General features: G+C 47.2%; 1 long non-coding RNA gene across 1 annotated transcript in view; it reads right to left on the bottom strand.

Annotated features, from left to right (window-relative positions):
- Positions 1-13,470: 13,470 nt before the first annotated feature.
- Positions 13,471-22,663, bottom strand: part of LOC133625500 (uncharacterized) — a 60,713-nt gene continuing 51,520 nt past the window's right edge. The window contains exon 3 of the long non-coding RNA XR_009818791.1: positions 13,471-13,545. This is a non-coding gene — a long non-coding RNA (uncharacterized LOC133625500). The remainder of the gene's footprint in view (positions 13,546-22,663) is intronic.

Raw genomic sequence — 22,663 nt, 5'->3', positions numbered from 1 at the left:
TTTACACTGCAGCATAAATCTAAACCCAAATTTGTATACAAGTGGAACAACTAACTTGCAGAATTTACTGCTTCCTATCTTATCACATCTTCACTACCTTTGATTTACAGAGCACTTGTTGTCCATAAGGGCTTTAGGCTCTTGCTCCAAAATGCTTCTGGGTCTGCTGCAGATGTGCCTGCTCTCCTTGGACAAAAGCCAGAGCAACCCTCTCTCCTCACACCCACCCATGCATGCATAGAGTGTCTCCACTAAGGTCACTGATTACAAAACCATACTTGAAAACAGTAAATATTGCAGCCAAGTTATATCTGTTAATGACTTACATAAACTACAAAGTGTTAACCAGTGGGCAAGTTTTCTGGGCTGATGCCTTAAACATCTCAAATGCCTTTCCCTCCCTAACACAGACTGCTGCAGAAGGATGTCTCTGCAGGACTTTGCTCAGAGAGGCAGCAAATTTCCTCTGCTTTTGGCCACTGCTGAAAGGCAGGGGCTGTGTTTGGGAGGAAGAGAGCTCCTGGGCATGGTTTGCACAGCTTCCATTCTCAGCCCTGCACCAACTCCCTGAGCAACCCTGAGCCAAAAATAAAAACACAACCAACCAAAAAAGGACCCTTCTTGTGCCACCATCTGTATCTCATCTGCAAGATGAAGAAAATAGCAACTTCTTCTCAATGGAAAACGTCTGAAGGTCAGCAAGGAGGCGTGCAACGTGGCTGCAGGCTGCTGAACAGCCATTGCTGGCAATACAGCAGAACTACTCTCAGAGAAAAGTCAAAAAGAACTGTAACAAATACATCTCTCAATGTAAACATGCTACTTTTTCATTTAAAGCAAGCTGTAATTATTTTGTGTCTGGATTTTGCTCATCAAACGAGGAACACTTCATTTTGTTCCCCTCCCAAGACATGCTCACTTTGGAAAAGAACAGGTAAAAGTGAGCATCTACTGAACACTGAGAAGGGTCTCATCTCTTTGGCATTTCACCTGCTTCTCCAGCATTATTTTCCCTTGTGATAAAACATCCCAACCTCTCTTCAGCTGTGATGTCCCCCAGGTTGAGTCTGGCTGAGCAGCCGCCAGTCAACCAGACACCCTGGTGCCCTTGGCTGAGAGCATGGAACTGCCCACAACAGAGTGGCCTGTGCCTTCAAGCTGGGCTCTTCCAAGGGTAAAGCCCTGGGAGGAGGCACATGCTCCTGATGGTGGTCCTTCCACCACAGCAGGGCCTCCTCAGGTCCTCCCAGGGGCACACAAAGAGAGAGCTGCCTTCCCTCCCTCCTAAAAGTCACCTGCAACACCTTGGCACAGAAGAGGGAAAAAAAGGAATGAGTCTTACAAACATTGCTCAGGTCTGAAGTGCAACCTTGCTTCAGATCAGTGCCTGGATGACTGTGCAGACCTCTTGGCTTTGTAGCAAATGGGCTGTGAGGTTTGCAAGACCCTGTCCTGTTATGAGGTTACTGCTATTACAGGGAGCAACCCAAAGCTGTTTCTCCTGCATCCCTCCATGTGTAGAAGTTGAGGAGGCAGCTATTTTCTACCTTGACTGCCATTAAAGAAAAAGCCTGTCCCTCCTTTTTTCCCCCCTTTTCCACATTTCTTTTTTCTCCCCCCAGCTCAGTGCCTCACGTTGACATCTGAACTTCTGTGCAGTGAGCATAAACGTGCTCCTGCACTCTGGGAGCAGTGCACATCCACCTTGCACAAGCATTCATTATTTAGCAGGGTTCCAGACAGCAGCAATCAGGCCAACACCATCCACCCTCTCACAGAGATGTTGCTTTTTGCTCTTGTCTTGTTTGCTTGGTTTGAAAGGTCATTGCAACTGGAAGCATACGTTTATGCTTTTATATGGAAAATATAATACTACTTATTTCCTCCCTGAGAAGCCAGAAATGCTGGAACAAGCATTTCTTTCACAGCATTACTGCACTTCTGTTCCTTGTCCTGTCTGGAACCTAGAATCTCAAAAGGGCATAGAACAATGGAAAAGCTATGATGAACGTTTCTGGACAACAAGAGAGGAAAACATTGACTTATCTCTGAAAGCAAAAATGATTATGTATGTAAAATCAGCTCATCCACCCTGCCTGGCTTGGTGGTCCCAGAGGCAGTCACTCCTTAGGGCTTCACAATCAGCTCTTTTGAAGGGTTGTGGGGTTTTTCCTCCCCCCTATCAGCTTTGACTTATCACTGCAAAGTGGTACAGAAATAAACCTATATTAAGGATATATATGATACAGTTAATCAGTCCCTGGCTATTAATTTAAGCTGACAGAGTTTTGTGGCAGAGCTGTAGGCACTTCTGTAAGTTCTGTGTTGCTGCAGTTCTTCCCTGGAGACCTGCTTCTGCAGGGGCTTGGACTAGACCATCTCTAAAGGTCCCTTCCAACCCCTACCATTCTATGATTCCCTGTGGATCCACCTAGTTCCTTTGCCAGAACTGAAGCCAAGCTCAGCTCCTAAGGCAGCAATTGCATGGGTCTGTGGAACAAAATTTCCTGGTGTGTGACAAAAAGTCATCTTTGATTCATTATCAGGGTGAAAGAAAAGCAGAGCCCCCCCCCACCCAGACTTTGTACCAGATCTGCAGTTCTGCAAGCTGCAATGTGAACTTTGAAATCTCTTCTGCATACTTTGAGCCTTATTTGAGCTCTGAGTCTCCCTTGGGGCATTTCTGGTTATTTTGAGGATTCCTGATGGGTAATAGCCTTGGCATTGCCCTGGTTTCTGTATTCCTCAGTGACCAGAAGCCTCAGTACCGAAAAGCTTTTTGCTTCTGTGAAAACAGCAGTAGTATCTCATGCATGTGATACCCGGAGAACAAGGGTGAAACGCAGCACCCCTGGGTCTTCATGGAGTTTTGCTCTCAGTCTTATCTGTGAGATCAACATTCCTGCTCAGGAGTGATGGAGGAAAGGAATGAAAGGCACGAGGAAAAGTCTTTACAAAGAGTAAAGCAAATAGGCCAAGTTTTGCTCTTGCATGTGACTTCTAGCGTGGCAGAAAAAAACAACAGAAAAGGCTTCTCCAGACATAGTGCAATGAAGGTAAATGAAAATGTTCTGTTTAGCCTTTCATCTTAGGGTTTTTTGCAATTCAAACCTTAAAGAGAGAAATCCTTACAAAGAAATGACTCCTCATGCAAGTGTGACAGAGCTCTTGCAGTAGCACCTCAGGTATGCCCACTGTGTTCTTAAGCAACAGCTTTTCTTAATAGCTTGTTCTTAAGCAAAAGCTTTTTCTTGCACAGTATTTTACTCCACAATCTAGATGCTGAAAACAAGCCTGAAATGAAGAGGTGGATGCTGGCTGAGGGATGGCAGCAGCCCAGCCAGTGCAATGCAAGCAGGTGGGTTTTCTAACCTATGGCAAGAGCAGGCAGAGCAGGTACCTACATCCACCAAGTCAGAAACCACTAGCTACACCAGTACATCGTAAAGATATTGGCAGTGGTGACTGAGGTGTCCTTTTCCCTGTGGTTTATAAGCTATGGGTGACATTATGGGAGAAAGGGGTTTTTGTCCTCCTCTGGAATTGCAAAGGAGAAATGAATCTGTCTGTATTCATTATTTTTACATTTTTCTTGATAAAGAAGTCATCTACAGTTTCTCCTTTTGTATTTTCCATCCAAAGAAAAATCACTTACAGGCCAGCAAGAAGTGACCTTGGAGCTCCATAACTCACTGTGACGGGTGATCCGAGCAGCCACATGCCTTCCCCAACCCGCGCAGCTGCCGACTCCCCCCGAGCGCAGCGCAGCTCCCACCGGCCAGCACGAACCCCAGCAGCAGCTCTGCACTTCTGAAACCACTGAAGCCTGGCTGAGACAACAAATCCCTGACACAAGTGAAAGAAAAAGGGCCTGAACACTTAATCTGCATGAGCTGCTGGCACCGCATCCCCTCGCTCTGCTGTGATGGTGAGAGAGGCTGCAGCCTCAACGGGGATTTTGCCCCTCCAAAGGGCTACTCAAGCCCATGCCTGCACTCTCTGTGGCCTTCCCAGCACGTAACTGATGAACTTTAAAAGAATGACAACGAGGGTAAGGGAAGTGCTGTTTCTTCTCAAGGGGCAGTGGCCTGTCCAGTTCTGCTTCTGAGAGCCAAAAGGAAACCTTCACCTGGAGGGCTGAATTCTCCCTCAGTTCAGAGTGGCTCATTGCAGCAGCATTGACTCTCTGCCCAATTTTTATGGACCTGCTTTGCATTTATTCAGATAGACATAACAAGAGCTTCTTGGGTTTATGCCAAGATACAGTTTATGTCCCCAACCAAAAATATCCCATCTACTCGGGCAGCCCATATTTTTCTCCTCGCTTTAACTTTATTTGCACATCACTAATCTCAAAACACCCTTCAAATTCAACACATCACAGTGCCTTTCCAGGACTGGAAACCAGCCTCTCAACTTTAACCCTTCAGGAGACCAAAGGAAGCACAAGGAAAGATTCATGAAGCTCTCCTGTGAAGGATGAAACACCCCATCTTTGAAAAGCAAGTTGTCAGTATGCTCCTAACTTTGCAAAATCAACTTTGAACAAGAATTTAACAAGCTTCGGGGACTGGCAGGTCCCATGCAATTACTTGGAATCAAGTGTCTGAGCCTGAGTGCTGTTTTGGTAGTAAAGGACATAGTACAGACCAATTCACTGAAAGGAAATGAAAATGTGGAAGAAAACCAGAAGGCTGTTAGTCTTATTGTCCTAGAACTGGTAAAATTCACCTCTTTCTTGAGGGGAAAAGCAGTGGAAAGGCTCTGAAATGTATATGGGGTAACTGCCCTTGATCTTGGAACACAAGGTGCTGGTGTATTGCCTCAGCCTGGGATAACCTTTGTTACACTTGCCCAGTTCTCTTTGAGTTGGGTTGGCCCAGAATCGAGCACAAGGCTTGGATCAAGGCTTGAGTTGGGGAAATTTTGTGGCTAGTGTTGCAAAGGAAACCAGACTCATTTACTGCAATGGTCCTTTTTGGCCTTGAAATGGAAAAAACCGACTGTGGTGCACAGAAGGTTTGAAGGACACTCTCCCCCACCCTCAGGAGGAAAAAGAGGAGAATGGAAAGGTCTCTAATCCCTTTCTCTTACGAACTGCTTTCCTTCCAACTCACCAGGTTTTCCATCATAACTGTCTATGGATCTGCTCTCTCTGATACCTTATTGGTGTTTTTCCTCCCATGAATAAGCCCAGCAGGCGTGTTCAGCTCCAAAAGCTATCTGGCAGAGGTGCAAAACCCCACCAACACAGACACGATCACTAACAACAAGTCATGGTGAGCGTGGTTTCCTGCTTTCCCTCTTTAACTGCAGTGCATCAGCTGTGTTAACGTACAGTGGTTAATCCACAAAATGATCCAGTCTTTAGAGGAACAGCAGCCCAGTCCTTGCTGTTTTAGGCAGGCTTCTCCTCCAAAGCCTTGGCTTCTACTGGATCCTTCGCCAGCAGCAGGGAACACACAGGTATGAGGAGCAAAGTACTGAAGTGGAGATGAGCCCTTCACTGGGGATAAAAGAGTCTCACCTGCAGTACATAGTTTGGGCAAGAAGCCCCTGAAAGACATCTATTCTCAGCCAGGTTGTGTGCCTGCATGATTTCATGCTATTTTGACTTGGACAAAATGAGTATAAAGCACACACCAAAACATATGGAAAATATTTAGGCAGAGACTATGGAGCATGTCTCCCAGCTGGAAAGCTGACTTGCCTGTCAGCCCTAGTTCATGAAGACATGATGAGTTTAAAGCTTGGAAGAACAGAAGCTGCTGTCTGGATTGAGAAAAAAAAAAGGGGGGGGGGGAGGGGAGAGAAAGGATTTGTGGAACATTTGCACTTAAGTCCATCTGAACTTTAGGCAAGAAGTAATTCTCGATTATTCCATTTTAGTAGTTGGACAGAGGATTAAAGGCTACATTCCTGGAGTAAATTTGTTTAGCTTTATGAAAGTGAACAGAGGTTTGCATGAGGCAAGGAGCAGAGCTCTCTGTTTTTCTGGGTGCAGAGTGGATTTCCTTGTTTTCATTTTAAGCCAATCATTTGGGGAGGGGAGGATCGTGAATGGATTAAAGGAAAAAAACATAACACTGGAGCTTGTGCCAATGCTCCAGCTGCTCCAAAACAACAAATTCTCCAGGCTGAAGCTACAGTGCCACATTTATGTCTATCACTTCATTTGCTTCAAGGATTCCCACAGAAATACACTGCCACACTCCCAACTCTCAGTCGTTTGACTTGCATTGCTTGGAATGTTTTTTGCAAAGTCCCTCTCTTTCTCACTAAGTAAGACTAAGGAAAAGAGCAGATGAGGAAGAAAAGCTATTTCCAAGGAGTTAAATCCCCAAATTATTCTTAGAACCATGGAGATGACAAAAGACTTTGTTGTTTTCCAGACAATCTGTACAACGTCCGTCGCAACAAATTCTAGTGACCAGCCATGGCACCCGCAAGATCCTCAGTAAGGAGTAAGTAGATACACACACAGGGAGATAACTCCATGTCTCCAAGCCTGCTGCTATGCACTGCACTCAGATGCCTCTTCCCTCTACAGTAATTAGGTGTTTCATAACATCACAGATTTGCAATGAATTTGAGAGGGGAATGACTACTGCAATTGGGAAGCTGAGACACAGCTAAAGCCTGGAAAAGGTATTTAGGAGCTCAAATCCCCTTGAAATTAGTTATTTCACTGTGTAATCTCTCTGTTGATCTCTGACTGGCAGTAACAGGAGATGAATTCAAATGTTAGGAGTCACTAACAACTACTGGCTCCAGCATCTTCTTACAAACCTGGGAAAAATAAGCTGTTCAGTGCTCAGATGAGCTGGTTTTTCTCCCTTGCGAAGGGTAGATTGGGCAGCTGTACAAAGGATGCTTTAAGAAGCAACAGAAAAGGGCAAGAGGAAGATAAACAGATAAGGTGCAATGCCAGCTGTCCCTTTTCTGAAGCACAGCAATAAACATGTGGATGTCCCTCTCTGGTTTTGTGCCACGGACCAGCCAGGACCACTGGCCACTTTCCCTCACAGCCCCAGGGCACTGTCACTCCCACCATGGGACCTCAGCCCCAACACGTCCTCTGTAGCTGCGCTTCCTCTGCTAATCGCTCCAGCTCATCTGCTCCTCAAGACACATAGAGCAAAGACTAAGGACAGTCATTTGGAGGAGGGAATGTTTTACAAAGCCTTTCTTTCCTTTGCTTAGGCTCTGATTCTTGCACTCCAAAGACACAAGTTATTGCCCTGCATTACGATGACTCCAGCCCTGCTCACAAGTAGTTACTCGACTCTCATTTTTACACTCTGCTTTGGGATGTGCTTATAACAGAAATGCTCCCAAATCCCACAATAAAACACATTTAAGGCCTATCCATTATTTCTACTCACGCTCACTCCTCTCAACAAGACATTGCTGAGCTCTTTCCATAGTCCAGGCATCAGAAGACCAATCATTGGACCACTTTTTCATCTGAAACACGCCTTTCACCAGAGCAAAGGCAGCAGAAGGAAGTGCAAGACGTGAGCTATGTATTCCCTTGCTCTATTCCCTGCTGCCTGGTAGGTCAGGCAAGTCTTTTGTCTGCTAAGCAAAACATTAATTCTCTCCTCCATTATTTGAAAGCAAAGTATCATTATTTCATTGTCAAAAGCAAACACTTTTAGACACTTGATCACGAGCCTTACAGCAGGAATGATCTTGCAGTCTTCAGTTTCTCAGGCAGCTTGAGGGTTGTGGTTTCCATTCCTGCTCTCTGCCCACAAGCACAGCTGATAAACAGCATAATAAGGATGAAGAAGAGACAATAGTCTCACGAGTTAATCCAACTGCACATTGCTGGGAAGAAACAATTGAGGTTCTAACTTAACTTGGCTGTAATCCTCATTAACTTCTTTCTTTGGTTTGGAGGCAGTAAGAAGAGGGAACATGGGAACAGGAGAGTGATGGGGCAGTTCTGGTCACTGGTTTCATTAGAGATGGAGCAGTTCATTGCAGAGATGGACAGTTTGGGCATCAATAGCATATAACCAAACATGCTTTTCAGCAAGAACCACGCTGTTTGGTGGCAGGAACCCAGCTAGATGATCCAGCAGCCAGAGAGGCAGGATAACGTTCTCGCTCTGCTGATGGCGTCAAAAGCTGAAGCTGAAATCATCCCTCGAGTGCATTCCGAGGGGGACTCTTCAGACAGCACACACATCTGCTCCAGGCACAGCTGAACACAGCCAAAGTGTTGATAACTAACTCGGGGTGTGACCTGAGGATCGGGCCAGCAATTGTTCATCTGCTGGCCATCACTTGGTGTGTGCTCAACTCCTCTGTGACTGAATGCAGAGGGAATGGGGACTATTTTCATATTGTTTTGAATCCAGCTATTTTTACCCTTTAGCTTAGAAAGCTCCCAAGCCCTAGCACCCTGGAAGAGTGTCATGCCTATCCACTGAGGCTGTTGGGTGTCTTACACATCAGAAGCCCTACTGCAGAACAACATCACTGCATTCCTCTTCTTCCCCACCCCATTTTGGTTGCTCCAACAAATGTTCAACCTGGCAGGGACAGGAGCAATTGTGGGATGTGAGAGAAGCGAGGGGAGGGTTCAACAGCAAGTAATGCCATGCCTTGGGTTTTTCAGGATGAGATATTTGGTCACTGCAGAGATGGGGCCAGTGACAGAGGCAAGAGAAGCTGCAGATCCTGCCCATGCTAAAAAGACTCATGGTGCTGCTCTTGACTCTCCAGATAAACAATTGACTCTGCTTCCTGGGGCTATCAGGCTGCAGTTGCCAAGCTTGCTGTTTCTGCAAGGGTTTGGGGACTCCTTTTGAGTCTGTATGCCTTGTCCAATCTCCTAGTTTTCTTGGAGGCCTTTGTGGGCTCAAGGAGTGAAGCAGAGAAGAGATTTCAAACCTCAAAATGGTCTTCAAGTAACGGCTGGGAAAGGGGAGCAGGAACTCGAGTCAAACACAGTAAGAGAACCTGAGGCACAACAGCTGACAAGGAGAAGGCTGAGGAGATGGCAGCACTGAGAGCAAAGTTGCTGTTCAACAAAACCCTCCAGATCACACTTAAGCCCCTTGACCTGCACTCCTTTGATGGTCACAAACACCCTGCTGCACCTCAGCTTCCTATGACATTCCACAGGGTTTAAACAACCCCTTTTCTGTAGGAAGTTATTTCTGTAATCCTTTTAATCTCCTCAAGTACATTTTCTATGTCTGTTGTTCAGTCCTGATTTGTAGGTCCATGGGATTATATTTGTATCGTAGCAGAGCCCTGAGTGTTGCTTTCCAGTCGCATTTTACTGAGGGGGACAAAAAGCCTCCCTTGAGTTTAAATGACTAAAACAAATATCAAATGACCCAAGCAGCAGTTCATCAAGTTCACACCAGTGCAAGTCAGAGCAAGCTATGGCTTCACAAAGCACAAACCATGAGAACAATTGCAACACAGATCCAGCAAAAACTCTGGAGTCCCTGAAGAGCTGCACAGCTGTTTCAGGCAGCCTGCATCTATCTTCCCCAGGCACATGCTTTGATCATTTTCCTACAGTGACATTCATTTCAGATTTTGTGACCTCCTCCCTAATTCTTTGTTGCCTCACTCCTTGACTGCCTGGTTTCTTCTGTGCAAAGTGAGTCTGGGGTGGCTGTAAAAAGTCACCGAATTGAAGCGACTCCACTGCCCACGGGACATTCACTTTGTATAGGAGTATGTAACTCTGTTCCAGAAGGAAAAGCAGAGTGGGGTTTGGCTGGGTGGTTTTCTGCTCTCTCCCACTCTGCTTCCCCTGCCTTTTATCAATTTACAGTATGGTTCATAGCCCAGCCTCACCAACAGCTTTACATGCAACTCCAGGAGCAGCGTGGGGGAAGCTGTGCCCTTAGTGGTTCAAGTACAGAGCCAAAGAAACTGGTACCTGCTGTGCTACAAGAAATTGCTTTTTAACCTATGTGGAATAAAAAGAGAACTGTCCTGACTAGCATGAGCACATTCTGTAGGTTCAGATGCATTGAGAGTGTATATTACATTGGTGAGAGCTTAAAAAACTCCAAATTAAAAGAGCAGTTCCTTAGCCTTGGAAAGGAACAACTTCTCTGTACAAGAGGTCGATTTTTATGGTGCTACATGCAAGTAAGGCTCGGTTCAGTATTTGTCTGTGAGTAAGTTTAGGATAACTCAGTGAAAGAGTGAAGGGAAAGGTGCTTGGTGAAGTTGGCTCTCAGTTGTTCTGTCTTGGCAGTGGGTACCTGCTCTTTGGCAACCTCCTCATGCATTGTAGCCTATACTTCACAGGTAATCGGTTACCAGCCACACAAGGTAACTCATTTAGCCACAAAAAAACCCCCCCATCAGCCACTCCCCTTCAGTGCCTGATGTCACTGACCAGCTAACACCTTGCTCATGCCCACATCCCACGAAGACCTTGTCCCTGCCCCCCTTGTGTCACTCCCTCTCATGGTTCACTCTGACTAAACATAGCTGGCGGCCAAAGACGATGCAGTGAGAGTGCTGCTGATGTTCCCAGTCCCTTTTTAAGCACTAATTCAACAGTCTGAGAATGTCATGTGAGAGAAGCAGGTTCAGCTCCTTCTCCATCAGAAGAGTCATGAAGCTACATCTCTCCCTGACACGTTTTAACCCAGACCAGAAGGTTGGGGGGGTGGAATGTTCCTCAGTCCTCTTTGCTGGAGAGGGTAGAGATGAATTGGACATAGAATCATAGAATGGTAGGGGTTGGAAGGGACCTTTAGAGATCATCCAGTCCATTCCCCCTGCAGAAGCAGGGTCACCTATGTCACATAGCAACATGTCCAGGTGGGTCTGGAAGCCCTCCAAGGAAGGAGCCTCCACAGCAGTTGTTGCAGTTATGAATCAAAACAACCAAATATGTCCAAAGTGACAATTGCTGCCATTCTCAGCAATGAACACACACCTCAGCCTCCCACTGAAATCACACACCACATGAGCATAGCTGCTGTTGCTGGGACAGGAGGCTCCACAGCATGTGCTTGTTCAACAACCATGCTGCTCTTTGCTGGAGGGGCTTAGCTGTTTGCTTTGAAGCTCAGCATGGAGCCAGGGGCAGCAGTTATCACTAACCACTGCATGGTCATGTACTCTTTTCTCATTTTCTCTAGATCCTGCCTATAAAATATTCCATCCTCTTGTAAGCTGCTGCTCCAATAAGCTGCAGCACAGTTTGCTGTGAGCGTGCGCTGAGCTTTGAATGCAGAACGAGCAGTTAGGTTACTGTGTCAGTGTTTGCCTCTGAGACAGCTCTTGCTGCTCTGTCAGAGTTTGCTTCATTTATTTTCAAAAGCCTAACAACTACACTAACAAGTCTGGGCTTTGGTTTTTATGCTTTAAAAGATGCCACAAGTAAGCAACAGAGCGGTAAATCATGTCATGAGCAGAAGCCTCTGAGCTATACAACGTTTAGTCAAACTCCTCGGCTTCACTTCTGCCCACCATAGGCTCTGTAAGGGGCATTATCCATCAGCAGTATTTTCATCTAGGACTCTGAATGTGTGTTGAAATTATCCCTGGCAGCTTGACTGGAAGAAGAAGAAGAGGCCTTTTAAAAACTGCACTAAAGACGTCAGATACTCGGTAAACACAGACATGTGTTTTGACAATTGTACAGTTACACAATTTCACTTCAAACACAAACATTACTTCAAGGAGACTCCCCTCCTTCCCTCCCTGAATAGTACAACCATCTTGGTCAGCAATTATTAAAATCACAGAGCCTCAAAGACACAGTAAAGCAGCGCTGATCATTCAATCCAGCCATTTCAGACAACACAGAACAAACTCCATCCTTGCTGACAGAAAGGATAGGGGACAGGGAGGTCAGATGCAGAGGAAAACACTTTTCAGCTGGATTTATCCCCCTCCAGTGCCAAGAGCTGCTCTGAGAACGATGTGATGTTGGCAGCAGAGCAGAGGGCACCCCACGAGTATCAAACATGGGCAGCCCCACCATAGTGGGGGGCTGAGCACTGACAGTCTCTCTCAGAGGGCTCCCAGCTCACAGACAGCCTGAAAGCCCTGAAATGATGCCTACAGCGATGGGCAGTGTGAGAACGAGCACATTTGCCTCTGTGGAAGATACAGCCTGTTTCTTGGCCCGGCTATCATTTATGAAGAGATGCAGGGAGCTGCTCCTGCTGTCTCAGCTGCCCGGGGGAAAAAGCACAAAATAGCTGAACAGGGAGATTAGGAACCATGCTGGAAATGGTCAAGAGCACATTTGACATCACAAGACACGTCCCCATCACGTGCAGAAGCATAAGCCAACCAGGGTGACAAGCTCTCTGCTGCACCCCCTCAAACACCTCTCCCATTCCAAGCAGGATCTGAACTGTCTTCTGTATCTTTGCCTTTGGTGACAACTACACCAGGACACACACAGTTGGAACTGTGTCTGCTGCCCAAGCCCTGGAAGGGTTAGTGAAGCCAGGGGATCTCCCCTGAAGAGGGTAGTGTAGCATCACCCTGGGAGTGAGTGACCCGAAACCGAACACAGCACCTGAGCTGCAGCCTCCCCAGGGCTCGGTACAGGGGCACAATCCCTGCCCTGCTCATGCTATTTCTGATTTGTCCTGGCCCTGCTCCCCCCACTTTTCAGAAAGCAATAATTGCACACAGCTTGTTTTACTTAACTTTGGCTCACGGCCCCCCACCCTCCGGGAACCAATACTTCTCGTTTCAGTGAACAGAGAGGAGGCTGAGAACATGAAGCCTATTGTTAGAGGAGCTCAAGAGGCAAAAGATGTTTGGAAGCTTTGTAAGTTTGGCTTAGAAGATGGGAATCTTTCCTACCCTTGGCCTCCACTGGGACCAGCTGAGCTACAGGCTGCTGCTTTGATAACAGGGAGGAGTATTTCTTTCACTGCTGCAAGGGTGCTGCCCTTCTCCTCATGCCCCTGTCCCAGCGAGCTGAGCTCCCTGGCAGCTCCATCAGCGCTATTACAGTCCATCTCAGGCACTCAACATGCCTGGATCTCCCCTGGATGCTCAATTCAGACTGAATACAAACGAGCCATAACTGTACCACAGCTGGGAAATAAGGTTTCCAACCAGCAGAGCAGAGAGGATCAAGTGCAAAAGGTTTGGTTTTGAGACAGAGCTTGGTCTAGCATTCCCTACAATGAGAGGGAGCATTTGCCCACACAAACACGAGGCTGCTGCTCACAACATCACTTCTACCCCCCACTGTACACTACAGAATTCTCACAAAGCCCAAGACAAAAGTAAGGCCCTAGGCTAACGCACTGTGCACTGAGCTAACCTGCACTCACTGCAGCTCCATCCCCATTTCTTAACAATTAGCTTTGCACTCACCAAAGAGCTGGAAGACATCAATCTTCTTAAGCCAGGGAAAACGTCACACACACCTTGGAGAGCACAGGGTTCCACAAGAGACATTGCTCAAATCCATCTTCTGTTTGCCAGAGAGGTATCAGATATCTCTTGCACAGATGTTAACCTGTTTGTGAGCCACCACAGAGCTGCAGGACACCCTCAGCAGCTCACAGAACATCCCTGAGAGAAGCAGAAGAGCAACGAGTGAGCAACAACTCTTCATCAGCTAGTCTGACTCCCTTCTTAAAAGGTAGCAGCTGAGCCTTGTAGTCCCTATTTCTGGGATCTCACCCACACACAGGTGGGGATGATCCTGTGAGACTTAGAGCAGGTGAAACGAAGCATCAACAGGGACTAGGTCTGCTATGCTGCATCCAAGTGGACTGGAGCCTTTTAAGTCCAGTTACTGATTTCCAAAACCTTCCTGTGCTTGGGCAACTGCCATAAGGAGTTCAGAGAAGCATCAGGAGACCAAAGGTCTTTTGTCACTCATGTTCTGGATCCCGTCAAAGGAATTCTCTAATCAGAAGCTGCCTGGGTTTAAAGTGTTCTTAGAGCTTGACACTCCCTGGCTTGGGCTGAACCTACCACACAAATAAATGGGATTAGCAGAACCTGAAGGTGTTTCCAGGGTGTCTGGAGCTATAGAACCTGTGATGATTTCTCCCATGACTGTAAGGCAGTCACATCTCACGTTAGCCTATGCTCAATAACCAGCACTGGTGATCCACCTCTCCAGCAACAGGTCAAGCGTGGACTTCCACCAAAGGGTTCAGGTGCTGTGCACTACCTCTTAGCTCTGACACACAGCAGTGTTTAGGAAGTTCACATATCACAGCTGAACCAGAAGCCTTTATTATTTCTAGCAATGGCAAAGAAGGGGCGATTACACCAGCAGAGTGCTGAAAACAGGCCCTACCGTGGCATTTGTGCTCCTGCTGCAGCAAGGCACCATTTGGAGAGCTTTTTACAACTGTAAGCAATGAAATTCTTCAAAATGCTGCTCAGGAAACGTATCCTGCCAAGAAAGCCCTAACTTAGGGATTTGGCAAAACATCTCTCTGCACATGGTGAACTTTGGATTTCTGACAGCTCATACATCAGCCAGTTGAAAGCTTAGAGGTCCACCTTGTAAGAATTGGTTTTGTTCCCTTTTTTGGCTTTATTATCTGGCTTCTCATATGAGATTTGTGATGTTAAACAAGCCTTGCTTTCAAAACAAGACATTTTTCCTGCTGGAATTCAAACAACAGTCCTGCAGCACTCCATGAATTATCCTCTTAGACAAATGTCCAGATTTATAGCAACTCAAAACAAAACAGCGTCTACTGTCTTCAGTTCAGGCTTACAAGCAATAAAACCCAAGGAGATTATGTAAAAGAACCTGGCTGTGTATTTTATATGGGAGAGCAGCAATACTTATGCACCAGAACCCTGGTGTACAGTGTACTTCTCTTTTACAGACATCAGGCAAACGGGCACGTGCGGATGAGAGCATGAAGTTTATTTGCTAGGAAGCAGTCAGCAAACCCAGAATCATTTGCTTTTAGAGCTTTTAAAACCAAATGACTTGAAAATGTAAGGAACCAAAAGCACTAAGCTTGCTCACTTGGGTGAGTGGCTCAGCATTTCAGAGAATCAATGGTAGGGGTTGGAAGGGACCTTTAGGGATCACCTAGTTTCTGAAAGCCTGGCTTGTGTGTTATGGTCCTGATTTCTGACATCTACTTTTGACCATCCAGTCTTTAAATGCCATGCCAGAGTTTGCACACTTGACATTTGCTGTGAAGGCTTTGTACAGCTTTGTGTGCACCTACAGCAAAGGACATCTTCAACAGCAGCGTGTTGTAGAAACTGAAGTTCCACTTAGGCTTTGCAGACCGTGCAATCTCAGAGGATCGTCACCGAAGATCCAGCTCTTTGTGGTTAATTTCAGCACAGCTTCAAGCACAGCTTGGTCCACCCTCTCTCAGGGGTTGGCAAGATGGCCCTGTGCTACATCTTCCCTGTAACACCCTGGTAATTACTTTCTGGCCCTGATTTGGTTCTTTGAAACTAAGCAGATGGTCCTACCACCCCACTGTCCCTTTCTCCACGGAACACTTGTGTTGGCAAACGAATCCTTTTTAGATGGAGCCCAGGATAGGGCACAACCAATGACAGCTGTGGGACCAGCTAACCCTTGACTAATGGGGCATTTGTGATGGCTCTGGTTTCTGAAGACATTGACAGGCCTGGAGCCACGCTGACAGCCCTGGGGGCAGGTCTGGTATTTCATACACTGCCCACTACACCATTTTTACATTTGGATGGATGCACACAAGCTGGGCTCTCCCCAACCTCATTTTCAGCCTTCCTGACCCTTGGCAGTGCAGGTGCATTTTCTCTCTGTGCCTTAAAAAAAGAAACAAAACCAAAATACCAGGCCTGGTAAGGGTGGCCAGAAGCAACAGAGTGTTGAGAAACGGCTGTTATGGTAACGTTGTGAGATAGTGTGATTCTGAGAGGACAAAGTTTGTGGGCAGCACTCTGTCTTGGTGCTGCCAGGGCTCTGAGCTGCTGTCCAAGAGCCAGGTCCTTCTGTCTGGCCACCTGGCACGAGGTGCTGCAGACTGAGCCTCACAAGAGCCCGTGGGCCGTCACTGGTTTGGCAGATTTGCCACCTGGAGCTGGTTAGAGTGTGATAGGCAGGGCTTTACAGGAGAGCTGCCAGCTGTCTGAGGCAGGAAAAATGCACTTCTCATCAGCACAGGCAGCAGACAGGGCAGGAATCAGCTCTGGCAAATTAGAAGACAACTGTTTTAGAACAGGCAGTACCTCAGAGGAGGACCTGTTCTTTAGGCTTTGTGTGAGGGCACTTTGACAATTGTGGTGGAGAGATAATCTGGAGGTCTTGCACCTTTCAGCAACCTGTTCTGGTGGTTGCTGAGCTTCACTTCCCGATCCTGGGTTCCTAATATTTGACATCTAGTAGACCATTTGTCTGTAGCATCGTGCCAGGAAATGAGATAATGGCCTGATTCTAACGGGGAGCACGACCTCTGAAATCCTGCCTGTCTGTAGAAACCCGTCTCGACTGAGTTTGTCCAGTCAACAAGGCCCAGCTGTGCAGAGCAGCCAAAGAAAACTGCATCCCCTTCAAATGCTTGCTCTGCTGAGGGCAGGCCTGCCACATCTCCCTCCCCCGCCAGCCACTTGGCTCGGGATGTCACTCAAGTGAGCTCTCCTCATCCATCAGATGCCAAAATCACCAAAGCAATCGCTTTCTTACCAAGAACTAAGCTTAAACTAAACGTATTTTGCAAGCTATGGGTCAATGCATTATGTCACTTGTTTATCAGACGCTGTTCTCTCAGTGTATTTCTTCCCCACGGTTTTCTGTTGCTCACCCGTAGCTCTTGGCACTTCTACAATCAGCATCTCTTACATGGCTCTAAAAAACCCGAGTTTTCTAAACAAGTGTTTAGTTAACCATCCTTGCAGTGCTGTTCTTTCAGTTTCTACCCTTCCACACAGCCCACTATGAAGCCGTTGTGGTTTAAAAGCCCAGGCAGCAACTCTGCCTCACACGGCTGCTCGCTCGCTCCTTACTCGGGCAGGATGGGGGACTGAAATGGAACAGTGAAAGTGAGAAAACTCCTGAGTGGAGGTAAAGACAGTTTAGGAGAGAAAGCAAAAGCCACACACGTGAGCAAAGTGAAATAGGAACTAGCCAACTGCTGTGGAACATTCAGTGGAGCAAGGGTAGGGAATGGAAGGGTTTTGCTCACGCTGACGGCTGCTGCAGGAATTCATTCTGTTGTAGTGTTTGCAGCTCTGCTCCTGCATTTTGCCTGACAGGCTGCATTAGGGATCCTCAACTTGTGTTTGATCAAAAAGACAGATACCAATACCAAAGGAGGCAGAAGTGGCAGCAGAAATTGTTGGCACTACTTGTATGTGCTCTGAGTGAGAACCACTGTTGCTTCTGCTGCATGGGAAAAAAATCACACAGGTGAACTCTGAGTGTTAAAGGAGAAACTAGATCTTCTTCTGGACTGATCAGGAACTCTTGGCCCAAATTCCCTTCCTCCCACCAGCTATTTCCAGTCCAATTGTCTAATTAAAAATGTGTGATGAGAATGCTGAGAGCTTGGCCACGTTCAAATGCTACATGAAGCCTTACAAACCAGTTTACTGTTTGCCAACGTGTTCTTTATGAGGGGGCTGGTACTGAAATGCTTGTGCTCCCTGGATTCTCATCTCCACTTCACTTTGAAGCTTCTTCATTACAAAATTCTCCTGGTCTGAAGATTCTGATGCATTATGAAGATGAAAAATAGCTCTGTATCAAGTAATGAAGGATTAGACTCTTGACCCCTGAAGTACGTGGTGTTTACTCAGTCACTGCATCTACAGGCTTTTAGGCTGTTTTCAGCTTGATGTAAGTGTCTGTATCCCAGTGGGAAGAACTAATAAGCATGAGATGCTGTTGATGAAACCAGTGTCACACACACACACACACACGAAATCAAGGCATTGCCAGCTTGGCTCCAAACCCACAGGAGGTAAAAATGTCTGCAGAGGGGGACTTTTCAATAGATGGAGCTTCTCCTGCACTGAGCATGTCTCAAAGCCCCTTTCACCACGTGTGGCTGTCACCACAAAGGAAGATGTGTCTCCTGGGTGGGTAACAGGTAGATGGGGATTGCAGTTTGTTTCTCAAGTGTTTTATGGTGACAAAGGTGGCAGTGGTGGGAAGAGGGGAGAATGTTGTTCATGGTCAGTGTAAGAGACAGAACTAATTGCTCCTACTTAAGGTGACATGTTAGAAAACTCTGAGCCAACAAAAATTCCTTCTTCCAGAGTGGAAAGCCGAGGAAGCTCTTGGGTTACCACTCCAACCCCACCCCTTCAAATAAAAGTCAGGATTTAAGCCCCAAAGCTGCAACTTGCTTACATTTACTGTAAAGACTTTTCTGGGAACTGTCCTGAAAACAGAAGGAATTTACCAAGCTATATGGTATCCAAATGATAACGGGATCTTTTCTATGCAAGAGACTCAATTTTTCCATTTTAGCATCCTCCCCTCTAAGACACTCCACCCTTCTCTACACACTTGCCAAAATCTCATTCCCTCTGTCTGAGCTGCTCCAAGAAAATAAAATAGAAGTGACCATTTCCCCCTGTAAAAGCTGACTTGGGAGAAAACATTACCCTTCTGAACACAGCATGCAGCACGCTATCTTATCAGAGGCCAGACAAAAAAATGTCTTGGGGACATTTCCTTTGCTCAGTACAGTTACAAGGAGCTTTAAGACAGCTCGAATCTAAACACTGACAGCCTGGGGGTATTTTTCAGAGGGGTCTCACAAGCTGCCTTCCACTTGATCCCACGTGACTTTGTACACAAGTATTCCTGCACGCCCAACCAAAGGGCCTCGATAGAGGAGGCCTCCTGTCTAGGAACAATGTGTGGGGGGATATGAAGGACTAATCATTAATTCTATTCCACTGTGTCTGCAATAAATGCACAAAGCTGAGCCCACTGTGCAAGTACTCTCAGAACTGCCACTAATTCTAGAATCTCCTTGAGAAATACATCTGGCTAAGCCCCAGGTCCCTTCCTTTCTTGGAAGCTGAGGTGGCCACTACAAGTTAAGGACACACATTTCTGAGCAAGTAATCTCCTTGTCACTCTGTATAACCAGAGCTTTGGAAACAACCTTTTAGATGTGGGGCCTTTCCTTCCCCTTCTGTCTCCTCCATGCTCTGTAGCCTGGCTGACAACATGCAAGCAGCCCAAGGCTCGGTGCCTCCATTCCCATCTTCTCCCTCAAGGTGGATACCAAAACATGAAGCCTGGGCACGTGCAGAGTCATCTGCTGCCATAGCAGCCTTGACTGCCTTTCCAGAGATAAGGTTGGTGGTGGCCAGACAGCTAGGTCACCAGTTATCCTGGATGTCTAAAATGCATTAACCAAATCAGCTCACCCATTATCTGCCGCTCTGCAAATGGGTGCCTGAAAAAATGTGGTGCTTCCCAGGAGTACAAAGCCATGCACACCTGCTCTCAGCACTGTCCAGAGCCCTAAGGCACATGGGCCCCAGAAAATTAGGGCTTTTATGGGGACTTAGAAGGCAGCAATCAAATAATTGCAAACACTAGTCAAGATTAAAACTTACCCAATATATGGCAACACTGAGGCTGGCTCAGCTGCCTCCAAACACTGGGGCTGCTACGGAATGTCCAGAGGGGCTTTTGGCTTGGTTTGTTTTCAGAAAGGAGAACAAGGAAGAGGTGAAGAGCATGAATACTTGTTGGTGCTTGTTTTCAGAGTGCTAACTGAAGCAAACTCAGTGAAGTTCTTTGTCTTGGGACGAGTGGTGAGAGGTATTGGCAACTCATGCAGTTTGTCAGGACCCAACTTAAACATGGCACTAAACCTCTTATTAAAGTGTCTCTTAAATGTATATTCTGCAGTGTGTGAATATTTGTTAACCTAAAAATAGGAACCATTCTAAAATGAACATTTGCTTATGCAAATTTCCTTAGTAGCTAAAGAGATGTTAATATTCCTATGCAAGAGACTTGTACCCAGCTATGGAAACATGCCTGCCTTGGATGATCACCCTGCCCCTTGCTGCAGTGTGCAGTCACTGGCATTCACACATGAAACGTTTCTTAACTCAGCCCTTGCCCACAGAAACACACAAACACTTCAGCATGCTGAATACCAAGCTACAACCTACATAAAAAGAGTGGGAAAGTGGGTCAGTTGGGGTATTACCACGTTGGGTCTTGAGTTTCTGCTTCCATGAACCTCAAACAAACAGCCCAGCAAGACCTTGGCTTGGCCAGGTTGTCTTTCATCCAGTCCTGCCTGCCCCCTGCTCCTCTGCTGCAGTCTGGCTACCACCTCCATCCCCTGGCCAAAACCTGCAACACAGATTCCTTTTGGGAGCCTCAGTCATCTGCTCCTCTCCTCCCAGCTACTGAAATCTCCTCCTGGCTCCAAAGCCACAACAAATTGTGGCTGCCCTACACGGTCGCTGATTTTGTGATTTACATATCATGTGGCTGCTCTTCACACACGGGTGACTTTCACTTTACACTCAGCAAAATTCATAGGCCTTCTCTTCCATGAAAGGGGAAAGTAGATCTGAGTGCTCTGCTGCCAGGGGGAGTGGGAAAAGGAGGGGAGATGGAGGAGAGAGGAGGAGGGCAGAGGGAGAAAGAAAGAAATGCTTTACCCTTCTTCAGTGGTGCTGAGGTAATCTGTCTGACTCAGGGAACCATCCAGCCATATGAAAAACTGAGGGTTAATGCATTTTGTTTCATAGCTGCAAACTGTGTGTGCCATTTCACCACTGCACAAAGCAGAGCCTGCTATGGGAAGCACTCTTAAAACCCTCACTAGGTTTAGCATCTTCCTCACAAACATGTCTGGCTGCTAAGCTTCAGGTCTGTTCCTTTCAGAGAAGCCAAGGCAGCCACTGCAAGGAAGAAGGCACCTTTTTGGGAGAAGGCATTTTCTTGGCCATGGTCTGATGACTGTGGTTGGTCTTGTCAGTTCACTGTGAACCACAAGTGCTCTGAATGAGCATTAAAAAATACCTTTTTTCACTAAAGTAGGTGACTATTTTATAGCTGTCAGCACAGACTAAAGGCAGAGCAGGATCTTTTATAGCCTGGTACCTTCCCGTGGGTCAGCAGGGGCTGAAGGCAGGCATCCCTTTGGGATCTGCCCTGCTGCTGATGTGCAAGCTTTGACAAGCCCTGCTCTGCCAGCTCACCCCAGCCCTTCTGCAGCCACCCTGCTCAGAGGCCTTTCCCAGCCTGAAGTGACAATATAAACACAGAGATCACAGAATCTCAAGGGCTGGAGGGGGCCTTGAAAGCTCATCCAGTGCAACCCCCCTGCCAGAGCAGCACCACCTAGAGCAGGGCACACAGGGACTCATCCAGCTGGGTTGGAATGTCTCCAGAGAAGGAGCCTCCACAGCCCATCTGGGCAGCCCCTGCCAGTGCTCCCTCACCTCATCAGGGAAAAAGTTTTCCCTTGTGTTTCTTTGGAACCTCTTCTGTTCCAGCTTGTCCCCATTGCCCCTTGTCCTGTCATTGGCCATCACTGAGCACAGCCTGGCTCCAGCCTCCTCACACCCACCCTTTATGTAACCATTAATGAGCTCCCCCCTCAGTCTCCTCCAAGCTGCAGAGCCCCAGCTCCCTCAGCCTTTCATCAGAAGGGACATGCTCCACTCCATCATCTCCATGGCCCTGCACTGAACTCTCTCCAGCAGCTCCCTGTCCCTCTTCAACAGAGGCACCCAGAGACGTGCACTTGGTTTACTTGTGCTGGTGTTGGGAAGAGGACAGAAACACCACAGCCTGCACGAGCCACAAGCCAGAGTTCATTTGGCTGTTTCTGTTTCTTTGCTTTTTTAATGGAAGCTGGTGCTTCACTTCAGCAAAGCATCTGGAAACATTTGTTTCCAAATAAATTGCTTTTAGACTAAACTTTGAATGACAAGCTTCTGAATGGAGTCAGCTTTTCTACCAGTTTGCAAGAGAAGTACCAGCAGATGGTAAGATATATTGTTCAGCTATAATTAGAGCACCATAGCCTGAACCAATGAAGTTAGAGGCCTTGGGGCTATACCTGGGTTTAGTCTGGAAGGACCCTCGTATGTGAAAAAGCTGTCTGAGCGTGAGGCTGAGTGCAGGAGTACTGACAAAGCCATGCCACCTTCAGAGCCTGACAGCATCTGCACAGAAAATTCGACCTCAAATGGAGATATCCTGGGAACTTGCAGTCAGCTCGGGGCTCTGTCAGTGCTAGTGAGGTTAAACCCGACAGACAGATGAGCAGTGGCATCTGAAACCCCAAGGTACAGTGGGAAAACCAGCCAGGAGTCAGCCTGAAACCACCCAGCTGTTCCTAAAACACTGTCACCTCAGTACTGGGGTACTGATGCAGCTGAACTGAGCTGCAGCTCCCTGACAGGAGGCTGTGGCCAGGGCAGGTTGGTCTCTTCTCTCAAGTAATGAGTGATAGAGCGAGAGGGAACAGCCTCAAGTTGCCCCAGAGGAGGCTGAGATTGAAGCTGAGGCAGAACTGTTTCCCTGAGAGAGGTGTCAGCCCCTGTGCCAGGCTGCCCAGGGAGCTGGGGGAGTGCCCAGCCCTGGAGGGATCCCAGAGCCGTGGGGCTGAGGTGCTGAGGGCTGTGGGTTAGTGCCGGGCTGGGCAGGGTGAGGGCAGGGCTGAGACACCAGGAGCTTCAAGGGCTTTTCCAACCAAATGATTCTGTGATTCTA

Source organism: Colius striatus, chromosome 5 (assembly GCF_028858725.1).
Source record: "Colius striatus isolate bColStr4 chromosome 5, bColStr4.1.hap1, whole genome shotgun sequence".
Classification (NCBI taxonomy): Eukaryota; Metazoa; Chordata; class Aves; order Coliiformes; family Coliidae; genus Colius; species Colius striatus.
This window is presented reverse-complemented; position numbering and strand designations above follow the sequence as displayed.